This window comes from Ictidomys tridecemlineatus, chromosome 7, assembly GCF_052094955.1.
Source record: "Ictidomys tridecemlineatus isolate mIctTri1 chromosome 7, mIctTri1.hap1, whole genome shotgun sequence".
NCBI lineage: Eukaryota > Metazoa > Chordata > Mammalia > Rodentia > Sciuridae > Ictidomys > Ictidomys tridecemlineatus.
In genome coordinates, this window is record NC_135483.1 from 164,515,075 (window position 1) to 164,536,940 (window position 21,866).

The 21,866-nt window shown below is 38.4% G+C and overlaps 1 protein-coding gene across 3 annotated transcripts in view; it reads left to right on the top strand.

The window, feature by feature from the left end:
* The window catches only part of Spats2l (spermatogenesis associated serine rich 2 like), a 162,624-nt gene that overhangs the window by 3,827 nt on the left and 136,931 nt on the right, over nucleotides 1–21,866 (top strand). For all 3 annotated transcript variants that reach the window (XM_021720587.3, XM_078017813.1, XM_078017814.1), the window contains exon 2: nucleotides 19,789–19,837. The gene's annotated coding sequence lies outside the window, so the exon portion shown is untranslated. The remainder of the gene's footprint in view (nucleotides 1–19,788; nucleotides 19,838–21,866) is intronic.

Here is a 21,866-nt window from a genome sequence, read left to right on the forward strand (position 1 = left end):
GAGTGTAATCACACAATTAAAATAGGATTCATGGTACAAACAGTTAAAAAACCAGTAAACATACTTATAGAAGAAAAACAAACTTTTTACTTCCCTTTTTTGAAGTAGTTTGCTATGAAGGTGTTATTTCCTTGACACATCAAAATGGCTAATTTGGAGTTGTGATGCTCGTTATGTAAATAGACCATATGTTGAATTTCTATAGAAAGTTTATTTGTACAGTGTTGTAGTAATGGATAGGATCCCCTGAGTACCATAGCTGAGAAAAATAATCTGTGAAGCTATTATCTCTATATAATTTTAATTACTTTTGTTTAATAACTAGTATTTTTATTTTCTTATAAATTTTAAGTGTTTCCTATTGGTACACCATATGTATTCTTATCTCTAATACCAATACAGACACTTTGTTTAATAGACTTTTCACAGGGGTGTGCTACTGTCAGGTTATTAGAGTACAGGTCTGATAACAAGCTTTTCATATTATCTGCTAAACTTGTTCTGGTGATGGTGAAAAGACTTTCCATTGCTTAATACTTTTTTTGGTATTATCCAAACTGGAAAGCTAGAATCCACCCCTGACTCTTTTCTGCCTTTTTCCCTCTGGAAAACTGTGTCAAGTACTATTAATTCTTCCTTTGTAACAGTTTCTCCAAGAGCCCGCCTCCACATTTCCTTTTCATTCTTCACTTCCCTTGGAGCCCAACCCTCCGCCAAAACTGTTTGCTACAGTCCTCTACACTCTGGTCTGTTATTGCATCTGGTCTGTTATTGCATCTTCCCATTCTGTGCACTTCTATCTCATCAACCTCCCTAAAATGTTTCTTTTAGAACTCTTCTCCAAGGAGGTCTCACAATAACACTCACTGTGTTGAACTCAGGTTTAGATGATTCTAAAATTAGTGCTATTTCCAATATAGATGATCCCTAATTTAGGATGGTCCTGCTTAGGATTTGTCAACTTTATGATTGTGTGAAAGCAATGCTTATTCAGTAGAAAACTGTACTTTGAATTTTCACCTTTTCCTAGGCTAGCAATGACGCAGGGCAGTGGCATCCAGGTGGCTACCAGTTAGCCATGGATACTCTATACTGTACTGTGTTGCCAGTGCTTTTTGGATACATGCATTCAATAAAGTACATGGGATAGTAAATGCTTTGTCATAAAATAGTCTTTGTGATACAGGATTTTGCCAGGCTGTAGGCTAATATAAGTGTTCGGAGCAGGTTTTTAGGTAGGGTAAGCTATCATAGTCTTCAGGTTAGGTGCATTAAATCCATTTTCAACTTTTATGATATTTTGAACTTATAATGGACTTAACAGGACCTAACCCCACAGTAAGTCAAGGAGCAACTATATTTCAAATACTTTCGAGGGCTCTGCTCAGCCCTCTTGCCTTTAGCATACAGTTCAGCCTCTCAACCTGGTTTTCATGTAACTCATAGTCTTGCTCAATTTTAACGTGTCAACCTTATTTGCCACTTCTTTCCAATGCCAAACATCAGCTCTTACTAGTTAGAGCATCACTGTCCTTCTTAGATGACATGCTCCTTTATCTTGTTCCCTTTTGTTTACACTCTGCCTTTTAGAATGCCTTTTCATGCTTCTCTGACCTGACTGCACTTTTCAAGTTCAAACCTTGATCTGATCTTTTTATTCCCATTGGTTTCTTCCTCTTCTGCCCTTTTGTCTGCATCATTCTTTAGACTTTCTTAGATCCTCCTCCCACTGTTGTGTGCTTCATTCTTGCTTAGCCAACTAGATTGAAAGTTCCTTAATGGCACAGATATACCTCATACTATGTCTTTGGACCAACTATAGACCTGGTTATAGCATGTACTTGACAAGTACACCTGTTGAATGAATAACCCACAGGGTGATTTGTTTTCAAGTGATGGGCCTTGTTACTGTCTCTGTGCTGCTCACCAATGTGTCAGCTCACAACCTGACACGTTGTCATGACCTCAACAAATATTTGTTAACATAGAAAGTAATGTTGAAATTGGAAAAAAGAGTCAGGCATTTGAGGGAGGCATCTGTCAAGGAGTTTCTCCCACTTTTCTTCTGTGGTTCTAATCAGCCTCTCCATTCATCAGCTGTGAGGATTTTGAGGACTCGGCATTTCCCAGAGTTCAGATAATGATGGAGCATAGCAGTTGTGAGTTGGAGTTTAGAAAGCTACAGTTATTTTAAGGTTGAATCCCAGTAGTGAGCAAAAATAAAAGCATCAGATGCCAGTATTTTATACATGATACAATTTGGCTAAAGTTATCAGTTATATAAAAGTTTGTTTAATCAGCCCTAAAATTCCAAAAACTCAACCTTTTCATTTAAAAGCATCTATATATAAATTGAAAAAAAAATCATCTGGGCAATCCATCTAAGGGTGAAAGGTGATATAGGGATGCCATATCCATCATGTTGTATTCAGAACCAAATTCAATTCTTTAAACCTTTGGTAAGGCTTGTTTTATATAAGGCACTATTTCTGCTGAGGACTTTGTAGTCTAGCAGGAAAAAATAACACAGGCATCCAGGAAACAAAAGTCCACGAGTTCAGGAGAAAATTTTCCTTCTGTTTGAGATGGAAGGGACTGCCCTGGAATGAGGGCTGTTTTGGCTGATGATTTAAAGGATTTGGATAAGATTTTAATAGCTGTTATTAGAAATATATGAATGGAGAAAGGATGACGAGGGTCAGGTGGGGAGTAGAGACCTAAATTCTAGGATTTTTTTTTTTTAATTCTAACATAAGTTCTCCTTTACACAACTGCTACTTCTAAACTGAAATCCAGCTAGGGTTCTCCTGGGCACTAGGGATCTGCAGTGTTTGATAATGGAACATAAATAATATATAGATACCTGTAATAATTCTATATGATGCCAGGTGTTGAACTGGCCATGACATAAAGCACAAAATAAATCTTGTAAACAATATGACCAGTATGTTCCTGCATAGCATCCAGCTTGCTTAACAGTGCTTGAAAAGGCCTCCCTCATTGTGAGTGCTGACACACAGTAGCGTAAGTACTGAGAGACCTACACCAGATTATTGTCCCAAGCGACCAGTCAGAGCTCAGTAAATGCCCTTAAAATGGAACCCTCATTCTGATTCTGTAGAACTACCCTCAAGGACTGTTAAACTAGGACAACAGGTATATGTCTCAGTAGGACACATTTGGGGTCAATATAAGAGAGCTTTTCCTATTCCGGATTGTGCTATTTCAGGGGTTGGTAAAACTCCTACCAAAAAACATGTACAAGGCTGTATCAGGCAATGCCTTATTTAATTACATGCATTTTATCTTTCTTTCCTAAATACAGTGCTATGAAATACATACTTGTGTTACCCCATTTTACCAAATGCAAAACTGAAGCCCAGAAAGGTGGAAATCTAGGAATTTGCAAAACAGGTATCAAACCCAGGCAGTTTGAGGGCAGAGACTGCATATGTACTATGATGAGGAAAGGTTACAAATATCTGATTGTTATTTGGGTTTTTAAGGTCGATTCCTATCATTAGACTTGATTCTTTTAAGTCTCCTTTAGGAAATAAGATGCTGATTGTTGCAAAACACTAATTTATTGTTAGAGCACCCAATTCTTAGAGATTTCGAATTCACTGAATGCAGTCAACACTGTCATTGTTATCATCATCCTCATCCTCATCTTCATAGTTATCATCTCATTAAACCTCACAGTGAACTTGCAAGGTAGAAATTATGTACCCTTTTAAGAAAGGGACACTGAAGCTCAGGGAAGTTACATAACTTGATTAAGTCTTCAAAGTTGATAAGGGGTAGATGAATTTGGTGTCTGGTCCCCCAAGCTCCTGCTTTTCCTTATGCCATCCTGTGAGTAATGCACATTGACATTGAAAATATTTACTGAAAATATTTACTGATCAGTTCTGTGGACCAGTCAGAGAGACATCAAGCTACAAACTACCTCTATGGCTCTACAGATAAAGAACATTGCCTGAGGTGAATGTTTAGGTGAACTCCAAAAGTGTGTAAAAGGCTTATAATATACCAAGATCAGATCTGAAACTTCAGAAAACTAGTGAATTTTTCCTGTGTTCAACTTTATCTGATTTTATGCATGATATATAGTATTATTAAAGAACAAAAAAGCCTTCTTGTATAATTATACAGTTGGCCCTCTGTATCCACAGGTTACCTCTCCAAAGGTTCAATCAACTACAGATTGAAAATACTGAAAAAAGATTCTTTGTCATTATTCCCTAGGCAATATAGTATAACAACTATTTACATAGCATTTACATTGTATTAGGTGTTGCAAGTAATTTAGACATGATTTAAAGTACACCAGAGGATGTGCGCAGGTTCTTCTGCAGAGACTATGCCATTTTCTACAGAGGCTTGGGCATCCATGGATTTTGGTAACTGGAGGTGAAGGCTGGTCCTGGAACCAATCCCCTGCAGATACCAAGAGACTATTGTATTTCATTTATATTTCTAATAGTGAAAAATAGTTTAGCAATGGGAGTGTTCCATCTTCCTTATAAATGAGAGTCTTGGGGCTGGGATTGTGGCTCAGTGGCAGAGTGCTTGCCTCACATGTATGAGGCACTGGGTTAGATCCTCAGTACCACATAAAAATAAATAAATAAAACAAAGGCACGCTGTCCATCTACAACTACCAAAAATTTTTTTTTTTAGAAATAAAATAAATGTGAGGATCTTTCCCATTCTCTTCTTTTCTTTCCCTTCCTTCAGTCTGAAGCAAATTCTCTGGATGCCATCCCTTCTTGCTTCCTCTGGTGCCTTGCTCTCTTATATCTTTTTTTCTTCAGGATCTTAACCAACCTTTTCATTCAGAGCATAAGCATGCGTATGTCTTTTTCACATTTTTTAAAAACAGAAAACGAAAGACAAAAATCCCTTTGGCCCATTCTCTCTTAGCCTGGTCATGATCCATCTCATTCCTGGTCTTAGAAGGCAGCTTCTTAAGGGATGGATCCTCATGAATTGCCTGTGCCTCTTCACTTTCACTTCACCACCACCCTTATGTATTCCTGTCCTCTCATGATGGCGGCCCCTGTTCTTCAAACCCATAGATGTATTGCCCAGAGTTCTTTTCTGTCTCTTGACCTGGTATAGCATTTGGTGTATTGATTACTCTCTTTTATGTGAAACTCTGCCTACGTGTCTTTCAAATCACTTCTTTCTCCTGATTGTTTTCTTCTTACTCAACTACTCTTCATTGGACCTCTTTATAGGCTCTTCTCTTTCTGCCAAACTTAGTGCTGTAAAGAGTCTGGCCTTCAGCCTTCTGCCTGCTCTTCATATTTGCCCTGAAGTAGATCATCTGTTTACTTCTGCTATCATCTATGTGATTCTTTTGTTTGGGTCCCGAACTCAAGGTTGCTTTATGACTGAGATATAGCTACACCTCCCCCGCACCTTTTTAAACTTTTAAATTTTGAGACAGGGTCTCACTAGGTTGCCAAGATTGACCTTGAATTTGCAATCCTCCCGCCTCAGCCTCCTGAGGAGCTGAGATTACAGGTGTGACCCACCTTGTGTGGCTTGCCATTGATTCTTAAATCTGTGTATTCAGTCATGAACATTTTTCTTACAACTGCTTCAGGTACCTTAAATTCAGTAAGTTCATAACTCTACTTCCCCAGCTCTAAACCAGCAGATTCCTCTGCATTTTTTTTAATCTCAATAAATGAAACCCACTTCGTGGTTGAAAATTGAAGAGTTGCTCTGGATTCCTGTCTTCTTCAGTCCCTACATTTTATTTTATTTTTTTTAAGAGAGAGTGAGAGGAGAGAGAGAGAGAGAGAGAGAGAGAGAGAGAGAGAGAGAGAGAGAGAATTTTTTAATATTTATTTTTTAGTTCTGGGCGGACACAACATCTTTGTTTGTATGTGGTGGTGAGGATCGAACCCGGGCCGCACGCATGCCAGGCGAGCGCGCTACCGCTTGAGCCACATCCCCAGCCCCCCTACATTTTCTTGACAACTAAACCCCGAGAGACTATCTTTTCAAACTCTCTTGAATCTTTCCTCTCCTGTCTGTACCATTACCACCACTACTGCCTTGGCTCAGGCCCTCAGCCCTTTCTTGAGGATTATTACAGCAGTCTCCTAACTGATCTCTCTGCCTTCTGTCTGGCCTGTCTCCAATCCGTTCCCCACACTGCTGCCTTTCTAAAAGGCAAATCTGATCACGACTCTCTGCTGCTTAAAATCCTTCAGCACAGTCACTGCATCTTCAGGATAAAGTCTAAGCTCCCTGGCATGGCACAAAAGCTCCTTTGTGATCTAGGCCCTCCCTTCATGTATGTATCAAAGTCTCCTCTAATGATCCTGGTCCCCACTGTCTACCCCTGCCCATAGCATCTGTGGTACAGGAAATGAACTGTTATAAGAAAGAAATGATAGGAGAGATTATGGAACTGCAATGTCCAGTACCATAGCCACTATTGCCTGTGACTATTGAGCATTTGAAATGTGGCTAGTCCAAAGTGAGATGCACTATAAGTGTGAAAGAAGACTTATTGTTCTTTTAGGGTTTTTTAAAATTAGTGCCTTGTGGATACACGTAAAGGTGAGATTCACTGTGCTATAGAAAGAAGACTTTATGTGGAAAAAAAAAGAGTGTAAAATATCCCATTAACATTTTAATATTGGTTGTATGCTGAGATAATATTTTGTTTATGGTTGAGTAAAATATATTATTAAAGTTAATTTCATATTGTTTTAGCATGGCTACTAGAAAAAATGTAATTACCGCATGGGTTGCATTACAGTTCTATTGGACAGTGCTGTTACAGGACATCTCATTCCCAGGAAATGTGTCCTATACAAGCCAAGCCCATGAGCCTCTTGAATGATTCAGTCAGCCCTAGAGTATAGAGAAGCAACAGTGGTTTCGTTTCTTAAATCTAGAGATATAAAGTGCTTTAGGTAAGATTCAGAATCAGAGAGACAGATTCTGAACACTAGAGGCAGGAATCATACATAGAATGTACACAGCTTGGAAAGTACATTAAAGTACATCAGTCATTGCAGGCCTCCCTAGACCCCCATCAGGAGTGGGAAGCAGGTCTTGTAGTGTAGCAGAGGGAGGATTTGAGATGGATGGAAAAAGCAAGGAGGAGAAAGTAGAATTACATCCCTGGAAGCATTCTGCTTGTGAGGTACCAGGTGAGAGGCAGAAGGCCAGACCTCTGAGATGCCCTGCTATTGATCTTTCCCAGTGAGTTAATTCCCAGTTCCCACTGTCTGGTTCTAAGATCCTGAACAAGTTAATGAATTAATGAGCCTGAGTCTCGATAACATACACATCATACAATCACTGTTCATCAAACAAAACTATAGGCCAAAAACCCCCAAAACCAAACAAACAAACAAAAAAAAAAAAACTGGTAAGTGCTCCATGGAAGTCAGTTATGCTTTAAAACTGAGGGTAGCCATCTGTGCATCACTTGGCCCAAAAGGCTTTAGGGGAAAGGTATGCGGGGCTCTCAGAAAACCCAGAGGGTAGGTAGTATGTTGTGTCATAAAAGATAGGCAGAGCTTTATTCATGTGTTCATGGTGGAAAAGCCAACTAGTGACAGGAAACCAGAGCTTGTTGGGTTGGAGCAGGAGGGAGAAACTCTCCTGGAGGAGGCACTGGGAGAAACCAAGACAATTAAGAGAAAAGTTGAGAAGATTAGATTCCAGTGAAGTCTGGAATAGGCAGTGTGACTAGGTGTCTTCTCTCCTGGAGGGTTGCATGCTGCATTCTTCTGAGCCCTAAGATTCTGAAAACAATCTTCCTCCTTGAAGTCTATATGAATAGCTGTTTTTATTTGCTTTACGTGGTGGACATTTGTATAAGAATATTTGTTAAGGGGGGATATTTTTGTGCTAAAAACAAAAGTTTGAAAGTCATTCATCTCCAGAAAAGGCCTGATAGGAGTGGTGAAAACCCTGGAGTGGTTATCACTCCTTTGTCTGCAAGATTTGGGACCAGTTTAGCCCTTTGCATGCAGAGGCAGCTCCCTTGCATCTCTCTGTCATTGACTCACCTGACATCAAGCATGTGTAGTTTACCCAGGGACATGCAAATGCAGCTGCAGAATGCAGAGCTCAGCCTTGTTCTTGGATATTCAAGTTTTTACTTTGTATTCCAAGTTCTACTTTGTCTCCTACATTCACAAGGCCCTGCTTTGAGTTCTGTGTGGGGATCCCAAATCATCTTGAGGACCAGTGCTGTCATATCTCTCCAGGTTCTCTTGGGACAGTAGTGTTGCCTCTGAGCTGCAGACCTTAGGGCCATGTCACTGTTACTCTCTTTTAGGTCCCTTCAATACTGATACATACCAGCAGTGGTCAAGACACTTAATAGATGTTTTTAAAATTGAATAATTTGCCTGTATACTGGCTGTATTAGTCCTTTTTTGTTACTATAAAAACAAAAAAATTTGAGGCAAGCTAACCTTATAAAAAAATGGGGGGGGGTAATTTAACTCGCAGTTTCAGAGGCTGAAATTTCAAATAGCATGGCTGCAGCTTTATCATGGGCCTCATAATAAATGGTAGAAATGCATGTGGGAGAAAAGAGATCTCAAAATAGGAATCCAGAAAGAGATTAAGATCCCATAATCCCTTCTCAGTGACCTAAGGACTTCCCAATAGGCCCCAACTCTTAAAGGACCCACTTCCCAACATTGCCACTTTGAAAACTAAGCTCCTAACACACAAACCTTTGGGAGACAAATGACATCTGGACTATACCACTGGCTGTTGGGGTTCCAGACCGCTGACAGCAAACACTGCTTTCAGAATGGCTGCCCCTCTTGTTTCTACATTCAATTTGGAAAGAAGACAAGCAGTGAGCCCATTTTCTTAAATTAGGATACATGTGTGTCTTTGTCTTCAGTGGGAAGGCTGGTCTGAAGGGTCCATGGGAAAGGTGGCTGCCTTGGCGGTGTGATTTCAGAATCCTTGCTCCTAGAAAGGGTACTTCAAACATTGGCAGTTTCTCTTTCATGTTTTCTAACATGTGGAAGTCTTCATTACAAAACTGCTGTTTTCTTTCCTAATTCCAGTATTTCCTGAAAGAAAGAAAAGATGAGCTTTGGTACTTGAAAAACCTGACTTTGGCTCCTGTAATTAATTGGCTGGCTGTATGATCAAGTTGTTTCATCTTCCTGAACCTCAGTTTTTTCATGTATGAAGTGAAATTAGAAATACCTACTGTTCTGTTATGTCTAATTAAGAGAAAAAAGAAAGTGCCCAGCACCAGGACCTCAAATGCAAATGCTATGGAAATAGGAACTTAAACTTAGAAGACATTTGCTCACTAGATTGAATAATTATATAGACCTTTCCCTGAGACGGATAGGGAAGAGAATAAGAAATCTGGACCAAGGAGCACTGGTGAAAAATGACCGGAAGGAAGCTGCCTTCGTATTTTGCTTAAGTCCAGTCCTGCCTAATGGTTTGCATTTGTAAAAATATTCATCTTGGATTATGGATCCAGCATGAAGCCATAAGGGAAAAAAGCCAGTTTACATCCTCTGCCAGGATAACATAACAATAAGCAAAGTATGTGTTTGAATCTCTGAGTAGTCAGGTGCACTACCATCAAAATAAACTTTTAATTTCTATTCTTTGCTGATAAATTACAAATTAAAGAAGCCTCTAAAATTCCCTGAAAGGGAAGGTTCATGTACAAATTAGACACCAAGGACAGGTTTCAATCATTTTGTTGCAGCTATTCTTGCCTTAACTGAAGGTGTTTGGGAGGTTCTTTTATTGCAGCCTTTGTTGCTTATGAGAAGGAGGGAAAAGCTTCAGTACACTAAGGAAAGATGATTTTGATTAGAGGCAATATTGTTCTCAGTGTGGGCTGCCTTTCATACATTATAGTGATTGCTAGTACATAACTGAGGGAAACCCTCTTATTGAAGTGCTGTAAGCAGCAATGAGATAGTCTGATCTGACATACTGCCACTTCTGATCGACAGGTGTTTATTACAGGAATGTGGGCAGACTTACACTCTTTAAAGAGAAAAGTGGAAGATATTATGCTGGTTATGTGACTGCTAATGTCCTGATCTAGCAGGTCTTTGTCCTTTATCATTTATTTCCCCTGTGAAATCTGAGCGGTGGACTGGATTCAGTACATGCACAGGTTTCTGCCTTCCTAGACTTTTGATGCAATTGATCACCTCACTGTAATACTGTGGCCTACTTGAAATATTATATCAAAATTATGAACTTCAAGGAGAGAGCATAAATCTGCTGCCTCAAAAATTAAAAATAAAGAACTTTAAAAAATGTTATTTAGTGCTGCTTTGTGGATTGAATATATAAACTCATTTATTGTTCTGATAGTCCCCGAGCAAGAACTATTTTGGCTGCAGTAAATGATATCAACTAAGGTTTCCATGGCAGCATCAACTTATAATTTTCAAACTTTTGTAGATTTTTACCTTCTGGACTCTTCTGGATTGAGTTTAAATTTGAAGGGTTTTTTTCCCCTCATTTATTAAGGCAAAGCATTTTTAGGTATTGCTTGCATTAATGTACTAACATGAAAATTACTATTAAGAAATTAGAGGGCTGGAATTGTGGCTCAGTGGTACAGCACTTGCCTAGCATGTGTGAGGCACTGGGTTCAATTCACAGCACCACACATAAATAAAAATAAATAAATAAAGGCCATCGACACCTAAACAATATTTTTAAAAAAGAAAGAAATTAGAAGCATACAATGTGGGCATTGGAAAGAGATAATGAATACTATGCTTCTAATCACCCACCAACTGCAGGAATACCTTCCACAGTATCCCAGTTGCAATTGAGCCCAGCCAGGAATTTATAGTTTTATGATATCAATGCTTCCAATGACAGTTGTCTGCAGTTCCTAGATCTTAAGCTTCTCTTTAGATTTGAGTCTTGTCTTATTTGTGATCGTACCAATACTCATTATTAAGCACAGGCAGACAAAATATTTTTTTCCTCATGGTGTGCTGAAATCCACCTCCCCACAGCTCACCTGATGGTCTTCCCATGCCCTTTGTGGTGCCACAGAATAAATAGGGAGCTTCTGTGAGGTAGCTCTTCAAATATTTGACCATATCTATTGTAACTACTAAAAGTCTTTTCCTTTCAGAGTTATGTGGTCACAGTTGTCAACTGATATTTCTCCTGTTGCTTACACTCATCTGGACCCCGCCTCTCTGTTCATACCCACTTAACCATAGAGTATCTTGAATTCAACACCCTTGGCCTGACTCTTCTGAACAGTAGAAACCAGGGCTACTGTTGACTCACTTGGCCTTGGTAACGTCTGTTATTAACCTGTTCAAATGTGGTGACGGCTTCCTTTGTAAATCAAGGCAGCACACTGTTAGATTATATATAAAGTCAAATAAAACTCCAAGTCTTTTTAACACCTTCTACAAAGCTAGTTCTCCTTTATTCTCTGCTTGAGCAATCAATCATGTGTGCTTGTTGGAGGATTTCACATTTGTCCTTGTTAAAATTTGTCTTTTTGTCAAATTACTTTTCTTCATTATCAAAAAATTTTTGAATTCTTACTTTTTAAGTCAATCTGTTAGTGATACTTTTCCCTTGTTTATCAGTTGCACATTTGAAAATGGTATTATCTCTGTGATGGATAAAATGTTGTCCAAGAAAGGCCAAATATAGGATCCTGAAAATTTCTATAAGCAACTTCTTGACATCAATATAGTATTAGTTGTTTTTTTTTTAACCTGTTGTATCATCTTCCGCTTTTGCTTACTTTCTTGTCTAAGAGAAGGAAGTCAGGGAGAGACTTAGCCAGATGCCTTAGTAACTCTATCATTGTTGGTCCTCTAATTGCCAGTCGAGAGAAGTAGAATGAGATTAATTTGGAATAAATTTAGATCACACTAATTTTCATTTTTGAAAGTTTTACTAGAAATTGCTTGTTACCACTTCATTCAGTTCTCTTTACAGAATCATTACTCTTAAAATGAATTGGTGAGGTGACAAGAAATTATTCCTTAGGTGTCATTCCAACATAGTATTGTATTCACACCTCCTGGGACAGACAGTAATCAGGCTGAGACATGTCCAAAGAGTTTATTGGTGCCTGCATAAATGGCTCCATAACTTCTCCATAACATGACCATGACAGAGAATAAACTGATGGCATTATGTCACCAATGGGTTTGTTTTCTCTAAAATCTGTATTATTTGTAAAGAGTTTTTCCCCCCTCACATAATTTTTTTTATCTTTTTAGATTAATATCAGATATCTGTCAATAACACATGACAGTGCTTTCTGTACTATATTTTATAGTTTTTATGTACAAAATTGCCCATGCTTTTTTGCCTGGGACTAGATTAAAAAAAAAAAGAGTAAAAGGATAGTAGTTCAAGAAACACAAATCTATGATAAGTCAAGGAATAAAAGTTATTGCCTCACAAAATACTAGCATTTTGTGATACTTTATTTTTTGAAGTATTCAAACATTTTGTTTTGAAACTAGTTTGATTTTAAAAATAATGTGTACCCCTTAAATCTGGAAATCACTGGAAAGGATAAAAAAATATGAAAAGTCAACTAAAATTTTACCACCCACAGATTGTTACTGTTGTGACTTGAGTATTTTCTTTCTAGATATGCATTTTTGTGGGTTGTATGTATGTTTAGGAGTGTGCATGTGTGCATGTATTTGTGTGTGTGTGTGTGTGTGTGTGTGTGTATGTGTGTTTCAAAGTTTTAAGCTAGCCTCATCATGGGCACAGGAAGTTTGTACTGAAGAATCATTTTGGCATAGTAGTTAATAGTGCTTTGGGATCTAGAGTGTAGCTTAGTGGTCTCTGGATTTGATTTCCAGCACGAAAAAAAAAGAAAAAGAAAAAAAAAAAAAGAAAAAGAAGTCTTTGGAGTGAGACACAGATACATTGAGATTCCATCTTGTCATACTGTTAATATAGTGACTATAAATTACTGAAGCTCTCTAGACCTCAATTTCTACTTTTATAAAATTCATTATAAGAATTAATAAGATATAAAAAGTTTATTATAAAAATTAATAGATAATTCATGTAACATATGTATGTCATTCTTGGCCTATAGCATATATTCAGTAAGTGTGAGCTAGTATCATAAAGGTTTTATTTTCTACTTTCTTTACCTAAATTCTAGGGTAAAAAATTTCTTATCATAAAACATTATTTGATAATATTTGGAATGACTGCCTAAATTTCAATATATGAATATACCTTAATGTTATCATTTCTCTACAGTTAGACCATTTCCAATTCTTTGCTGTCATAAAAGTGCCACAGTTAATATTCTTTACATTATTTTTTGTGCATAGAAAACAGATTAAAAAATGAATGAATAATGACATTCTTACATAGAGAAAAAAACCCTAGCAGTTCTTTCATGTCTACTAACATAGCAGATTATATGCAACATTCTTTACAGCAAAATTCTCATTTAACTTTTGCACAACCCCTTTGAGGTAAGTCTGTCTTCCCCATTTTCCAGATGAGAAAGTTTGAGGGTAGATAAGCCTTTTGCTTAAGGCCTCAGAGACCGGTGGTAGAGATGGTATTTGGAGTCAGCTGTCTGATTCCAAAGCTTAAGTTCTTCCCACTCTGGCATGCATTCATGCCTATCTTTTTGAGGCAGGCAGAATGAATGGATACCATTGTACTTTCTACAAAATGTCACTTGGTGCCACATAAAAGGTAGGACACTTGGCCTGAACTCTGGGCTTATTCAATATAGTTCCTCTTGTTTTCATATGTTCTTATATGTTTTAGAATCAGGCCTCATTAAAATAAGGCATTAGCTAAAGGAAATGAAGCATTGATATGATTACTTGACAAAAGGAAACCTCTGGGAAGAAAACATTTGTTTAGTCAACAATATAAAATGCTTCTTTGTTTTAATTGTATGGACTAGGCCTGAATCATTTATCTCCCTAGGAATCAGAGTGTTTCACACAAATCAGTTTAGGAATTAAGCAATAAGAACAAAGTAAATTGACACTGTCAAAAGAAACTGTACTTTTTATTACTTGTACATTAAGGGTTGAATGAAAAAAATATTAACCTTAGCTATAAGATGATACCAGCAAAGAGCTGTGATAAGTACAGATCGAGGGGGAACATAAAGTATACTGGGAAGTATAAGGTGCCCACCCCAAAGAACTATTTGATGAACTGACAGGCTGTCTTTAAAGTCAGCCTTTCGGAACACTTACCTTGGCAGCTCTCAAGTCTGACTTACGGCTTGTAGTGTGGCAGCCAGTTTTGTAGGAAAAATACATAATTAATACGAAGAAGAAGGTACAGGTATTGCCAGTCAGCACCTCACAGTTTCTTAGAACAAAGGGACAGTCAAATTTGTCTTTTAATAGGGTAATCCTCATTTGTCACTTTGTACATTTCAGTTCTTAGTAAAAATGGAAGCAAAAATTCTAGCTTACAACTTGTACTAGCTTACAACCCTAGCAGTAATATTTCATATGCAAGAGGTACTTTGTTGCAGAGTTTGTAATTTTTATAGCCCTTGAGCTTGCACATTTTTTTGTCTTGGAATTATTCCTATTTTCCTTGGGTTCTTTGAGTTCTTGCAGGGGAGAAACAGTGTCCTCAAGGCCCAATAGCCAATAAGGTTTTGTACCTTGACAATATCACCCACCAACTTGAACCGTTGGTGTTTTTTCCCCATGTGTTGTTGTAGATGGAAGGGCCAAACAAGTAAAATTCCAGTTCTATGTACAACTAATGAATAGTTAGATTGGAACACAGAACTATATGTGGAATCTACAAATCAGTTCTGAGACATCTATTACTTAGTAGCTGTCTAATCTGGGGAAAGAACTTTACTATGTCTGAGCCTCCAGTGATAGTCAGAGATTATCTGTAGGATCAAATATATCGAATAAGCTGTTTTGTTAACTCAAAAGTTATTTTGTGATTCTTTTCATAATTATTAACTACTAACCACAGGTCATGCCTCTTGGGGAGGAGCTAACATTTAAAATATTTACAAATGAAGAATGATGAAAATATTTGTGACCTATATTACTAGATCTTTCTGACTCTTTGCTTGTGTTTTATCCAACAATAAAGGTCCTTCCTTTACCCTGGAAACCTATGGTGCTTAGCTTTGAATCTCTCAAACTTTGGATTTGGAGAGGCTGGGATTGTGCCTCAGTGATAGAGCACCCTCCTAGTATGCATGAGGCACTGGGTTCGTTTCTTAGCACTACATACAAATAAAATAAAGATATTGTGTCCACCTAAAACTAAAAAATTAATATTAAAACAAATTTGAGTTTGGATGGTCACTCCAAGGCATATTCCCCTGAGGATGGAGGGGAACCCTTTGAACACAATAAAGACTTTTATAAAAGTAGACATTAGATCTGTTGTGTTGTTTTAAGATAGAAACAAAACTGGTATGTGCAATGCCTATTTTAGCTTTCAAGAAAAAGGCTCAAAGAAAAAGACAAAAAGGTAGAAAACATATTCCAAGATTGCATTATAGAAAACTATAGGAAGCTCTTTGGTTATTAGAGGACCATGCTGCTAGTGGCAAGAGGAAAGAGAACAAGAAGTCAGGAATTCTGTTGCTGGGTGACATCATGTAAGCTTTTTGGAACTCTCCCATCCCCATTTAACAAGATAAGGGCTCAGAACTGCATTTCTGCCCTTTCCCTGGGCTGCTGTGGGGTTACTGCTAAGTTTTGCCTCGCTTTTATTGCCTCCCAGATGGTCATAGAGGGTGGCCCTTTCTCTCAGTCTGTTAGAAGAATAAGATTTGTCCATTGGCCATGCTTCCCTGAGCTGTACCGTAGGACCCTTATGAAGGTGTTTCGGGCAATTAGTGATTGAAATGTGTCCGTGAAGTTGCCCAGGGATGGGAGTGAGCTAAGTACTGTTTCAGACAGCAAGCCACTGTGACCAGTTAGTTGGGAGCTGACTCAGGGCCCCTGGTCCCAGGATGCCCTGAACATGCCAGGTAGTAATACCTAAACCTGCTGCTATTCTCATTTTGAATTGGTTTCTAAATTTTATTTCTCTTTCTACACAGGAAACTATTCTGAATTTCCCTCCTTTGCTTTAAAATCCAGACATTCTTCATTAGCTATTTCCTGAATGTCTGTCTGCTCTGAACTAGGCATGGTGAGAGGAACACCGAGAAATCAGACACTGAAAAGGAAAAACATGCATAGGTAGAAAGCAAGGTGTACCTCCAGAGTTGAGAGAAGGGGGAGGTTAAGTTTGTAATGATTTTCTTTTCCCTCTGTACTTTCTACAATAGATTGTACTACATAAAAAATCTATAGCAATATTCATTTATGTAGCAAATCCTATAATAGTGAAAATCCCTATTATCTGTGACTTTGGCATGCATCTGTAGTACACAATTCCAATACAGAGAAAACTTTGGACAGTCCCTTGGAGTGAGCTGAAATGGGATTTGACCTATATATCAAGCTTTTATGGTTTTGATATTTTTCATTTCCTCGTGTCAACAAATACCTGACTTGATATTAAAGCCAGTTAAATCAATATTTCTTGCAGTAGTCAAGGTACAGCAACATATATCCAAGGGCACCATATCCCTAACAGCCATATTTTGTTGTGTACATATATTTTATCATAAACCTAACTGACTGAACTGTCTTCTGATGGATAGCTGAAAATATCAACATAGCTACCATAAAAAGAAAAAAAGCCAGAGAATCTTTAATCTTGTTCCTCACCCATCGTTTAAGCAATCCTACAATTTATTTTGCTTACTTTAATCATAAGGAAGGACAACATGAAAGGTCTCTATGGTGGTGGTTGTGGTTTCTTTATCTCTCCCCAAATTGATCTGCTTTAACCTTTTCTCTCTCTTTCATCCCTACCTGAGGATGTCTGACCAGATACAGGTGGACCCAAGAGTCTCAGACTGCAGGAATCTAGTCATTGTAAGGAGAAGGAGAGTGGGGTGGAAGCCCATTCCTACTTACTCTTTTTCCTGAACTTGTAACCATTAGATTTCTCAAAGCTACCTGTTAGAAACTCATGGTATTTCTAGAAACAAATGGCCAGAAACATCAGTTTATAAACACCAACAAATTCATTTACTGTTTGTTATCAGGACCTTCCATGTACTTCGGTACATGCATTATTATTCTCACTTTATAGATAAAGAAATGTGTGAGACTTGAGCTGCTGAGTGAGTTATCCAGGAGCATTGATAGAAAGGAATTTGGACCCAAGTTTGTTTGATTCTAAAGCCTTTTCACTTTTTATTACATTAGACTGTTTAATATATATCATGAGATTGAAGAATAAAATTTTCAAGTTGTTAAAGTAATAAATACATACTTACTATAGAAAGTTTGGAAAGCAAAGACATTATAAAGAAAAAAATTACTCATCCTTAATCCTTCACCCCAGGGATAATCACTACCAGAATTTCAAATTTTTTTTCTTTTCAGGCTTAACGAAAGCTATAATTTAGACACTCAGATGAATACTATTGCCAAAAATTATCATCTTTGAAGTTAACACATGTACTTCAACAGTGCTGCCATTGCTTAAACTTCCTTGGAATCATTTTGAGAGCCAATTTAGGAAACAAATTCCCTGTAGACACCCTCATCCAGGGGACTTTGGTAGAAACAGCAAAGACAGTGTATCTATTACCTGAATACCTATCAAAATAATACATAACATGTTTGACCATTTTGCACCTTCTAAAGCCATATGCTACAGCTATTTAACTGTCCTATAAAGAATACCATCCTTGCCCTCTCTAAGAGTAAACACCGTATTTCAACTTCAGTTGCCGTGGGGGATGGAATTTACAAAAACGCTGCTTCTTACCATGTCAAATATTGATGGATATTTGGGGGTATGTTTAAAAGCCTTTATTAAAAATTAAATCTATAAATGTTTAATATCTTATTTGACAACTCATTTATTACATTGTCAACACAGCAGTGTTTGCCTTTTGCAGTGCATAAAGAAAAATCAGAAAATTGTTTTTGTCAAAAGTTTGAAAAGCATGTTTTGAAATCAATTCCTTTGTAATGGAAGAGTTACTCTCAATGAATTATTCCCCTCCAAGGAGTTTTTGTGAAAGCAAATTTATCTAAGTGTGATGAACTGATCTTTAAATAAAGTCAGTAGCATCTTGTGTAGCAGTTAATGTTTCCCAAGGAAGGAAGCGTGCGCACGCGCGCGCACACACACACACACACACACACACACACACAGAGATTGCTATCAAAATGGCCATTGATATACTTTACTAAGTCTAGAAAGTCAAGGAGTTAAGCACCTGCATCCCATCAGCTTATTCTGTCACCCTACCCCAAGACCACTGGGCACCTGGGACTCCTGACTCTGGATTTTGGATGGCTGCAGAATTCCTCAGGGCCACTCCCAGGGTCGAGGATTGGGAAATCTGGGCATGTGCACTTGTCCACAGGACTGTGTTCTTCCCCATCTTCTGATTGCCAAGATTTCCTACCATAACAATTCACTTTGCTTTAGAGCTAATTATGAATGTAGGTCATGTCTGTGTTGAATGTCTTTGGCATTGTCCTGACATTGTGTCTGTCCACGTTTGTTGGGTAATTGAAAGGTTATAATATATGCTCTCGGAAAAATGGACTGTTGGGAGAAAAAGTTAGTCTGATTGAAAGAAAGTCAGAGTCAATGGTAGAACTTCCAGGTCAGTGCTTTCATTTAAACATGAAACTTAGGAATGTCAGATGACTTGAGCAAGGTCACCCAGAGGTGGTGCCAGAGCCAGGCGTGCAGCATTAGCATCAGCTTTCCTAAGGAGTCCCATTCTTTCCAGCACCTCCCTGATCTTGTTTCCCACTGGTTCCCTGGATGGAATTCAGCCTTCTGAGTGTAGGATCACTGACCAGAGCATCCAAATCCCCACACGGTGCTTAACACATTGGAGATATGGGATTCATCACTCAAAGAGAGGGTCTAGTGAGTGCATGAGTTCTTGGTTGACCTAGGACCTTTGCACACATCTCTGTGCCTAAGTGATTACTGGCTGACTGCTGAGTTCTGTAGGTTTATGTGTACATTGTAGGCTATCTCTCCGAGAAGAGAACATTGGTAACAATAATAGCCAAGATTTATTTTTACTACATTAGGCAGGATATCATGTGGCTACCAATCCAGGCTGATTGACATACAATTATTGATATCCAATAAAATGGTAATTTTTTTAAATGAATCACTGATATTTGGATGGATATTTCAAAAGTCTTTACTGGACTTTTGAAAAGTCCTGATTGACATCGTTGGAAGCACAGCCCCACTGTGTGTGTCTTGTATAATTCAATGAATCAGGTCTTTGGACCTCTCTTTGCCTCATTTTCCAACATCTATAAAATGCCAGTGATGACACTGTCTCCCTCAAAGTATTGAAGGAGTTTGCCTTTGTGAATAATGCCTTAAGAAATGAATGTTAGCAATTGTTATTAAAATATCACTTTTATGTGCTAGGTGTGTTAAATGCATTGCACACATTTGATATCATCTATGACTTTGTTAGGGAGATACTATCATTACCTTCATTTTGCAGTTGAGTAAACTAAAGCACAGGGTGGCTACTCCACCTACCCAAGGCCACGGAGCTATTAAATCATGGGTTAGGACCAATTCCTTGTCTACCAGACTCTAGATGCTGTGCTCAAGTGCAGGTATGATAGGGAATGGATGGTGTGGTCACTAATATGAGACATGCTTGACCTTCCAAATTTCCTTTCTTTATAGAACACTCCAGAACCCTTCTGCTTCCAGGAACATCTCTGTGGATTCCAAGGTAAGTAAAGATGGTCCTTCCCTTCTTCATGACCTCCTCCTGCCTATATAGCCAGCTGTCTCAGCACCCACATCTGACTCCTGTAGGCCCCCTTACAGCTGCTTCTCAGGGTCTGAATACCAGAGTTTTATTTATAGTGTGTAGACTGAGGCACTCCTGCTAGGGCCATTGGGGCCAATGGATCTGAGGTATGTCTGCCCATCCGCATCCTCTTCCCACCCATCTCAGTATGTCTCTGGATATTGTTAGTTCTCATGCATCTAAACTACTTTGGAATACCACAAAAAGAAAAAGGAAAAAGGTCTTTTATATACATGCTTGTGATTTAGAAAAGAATTACCATTAAGAGTGGCAGACTCTGGAGCCAGACTGCCTGGCTTTCCATCCACACCGATAGCCTTTTTCACTCTTGTCACTGTTGTTGAAGAATGTGCCCCAGTGAATCTAGAAGTCTGACTTGCAATTCCAGTGCTCAGTCAGTGTGAAACGGGAGTGGAAGAACCCAGGCCTCAGAACCAGACATCCGGCTTTGCCTCCTGCTTATGATTAATAATCACAGTCTTTGCACTTCACTTCTTCAAGCCCCAGTTTCCTCCTCTGACATGTGGATGAGTATGCCCATCTTGCAGCATTATTGGGAGGTCTCAAGTTCAGATATGTAAAGGAAACTTACCCAAGCTTGACATCCAAAAAGATGGTAACTATTTTTCATACCAATCCTTGATATTTGACTGGATATGTCAAAAGTCTTTGCTGGACTGAAAGTATGTTGTTTTAGGTTCATACATTCTCTGAAATGTTTGTATCCCCCTCTCCCAGCAGCCTGTATTCTTTGGGAAAAGATCATCTTTGGTCCAGATCCAGTCAACGAATCATAAATTCCAAACTGGGCTGGTACAAATTAAAGAGGCCTTAGTGATTCCTGTACATTTTCATGAATATTTAATCTAAACTTGTTTTTTTTTTCCATAAACCCCACCCCAAACTTTAGTAGTAAGATGACTGTAACTTTTTGAAAAGAGCCATTCACATGGGTGGGAGTTGGTTGTTTTACAGGCATATAATATAGTGCTTAACTTCCGAATATCTGAGTTACTGCAAAAACCCTTCTTTATAGTTGTTTAAAGAGAATTATTCTGGGAAGAACTAGTTGATTTTTCTCTCCATCTCTCTGTCTCTAGACGGACAGACACATACACACACACACACACACACACACACACACACACACACAGCCTAGTTGTCCTTTTGGTTAGGCAGCTGAAGAGTTACTATGTAAATTCTGGCAGCCTTCTCCCCATCAGACAAGCAAGGGCACAGTCAATTCCTGTTTTCTTGGAACGTATACTAAATAATCAGAAACTCTGATTATTCTGCTGGAAGGCAACAGCTTGATGGAAAGATGTACCAGTTGAAAACAATTCTGATCATATTTTTGTCAGGAGAATGAGATGCCTCCAGCTGTCTGTCACTAATCATATTAGAGGTGGAAAGCAGGAATGCTTTGGCCTGCAACAGATTACTCTAATCGCATGTTGGAACACTACTTTTACTGGCTGCTTATCCCAGAACGGTGACATTAGACGTTCCTGCTGTAACTGGTCTTGCCAGTTGGTAGTAGTCTAAAACATATGCCACATGAGCACACTTAAGGAATTTTCTAATTACAGCTCAAAGGCTTTGCTTTTATCTTTTTATGCTTATACTGCAGACATCACTGATTGAAATGATTTCTCCCTCAGCATAATCCTATTGCCAGTAGTTACAACAGACTGGGAAGATGGTAAATGAAACCCACAATAACTGAAGAGGTGTCCGAATTCAATTAAGAGGAAGCCTGTCCCATGTGGACACAGAAGCCATATAAATCCATTTTAATTGTGAGCTGTGGTACTTATCTGGTCATGTTTATTTTGGATGCAAGTGCCAAAGCTGGATTTAGACCAGAACTCCAGATCTTCGAGCTCTAATGACTAATTTGGGTTCCCGTTGAATCCCTTTATTCATTTCTTAATTCATTCTCCTAGAA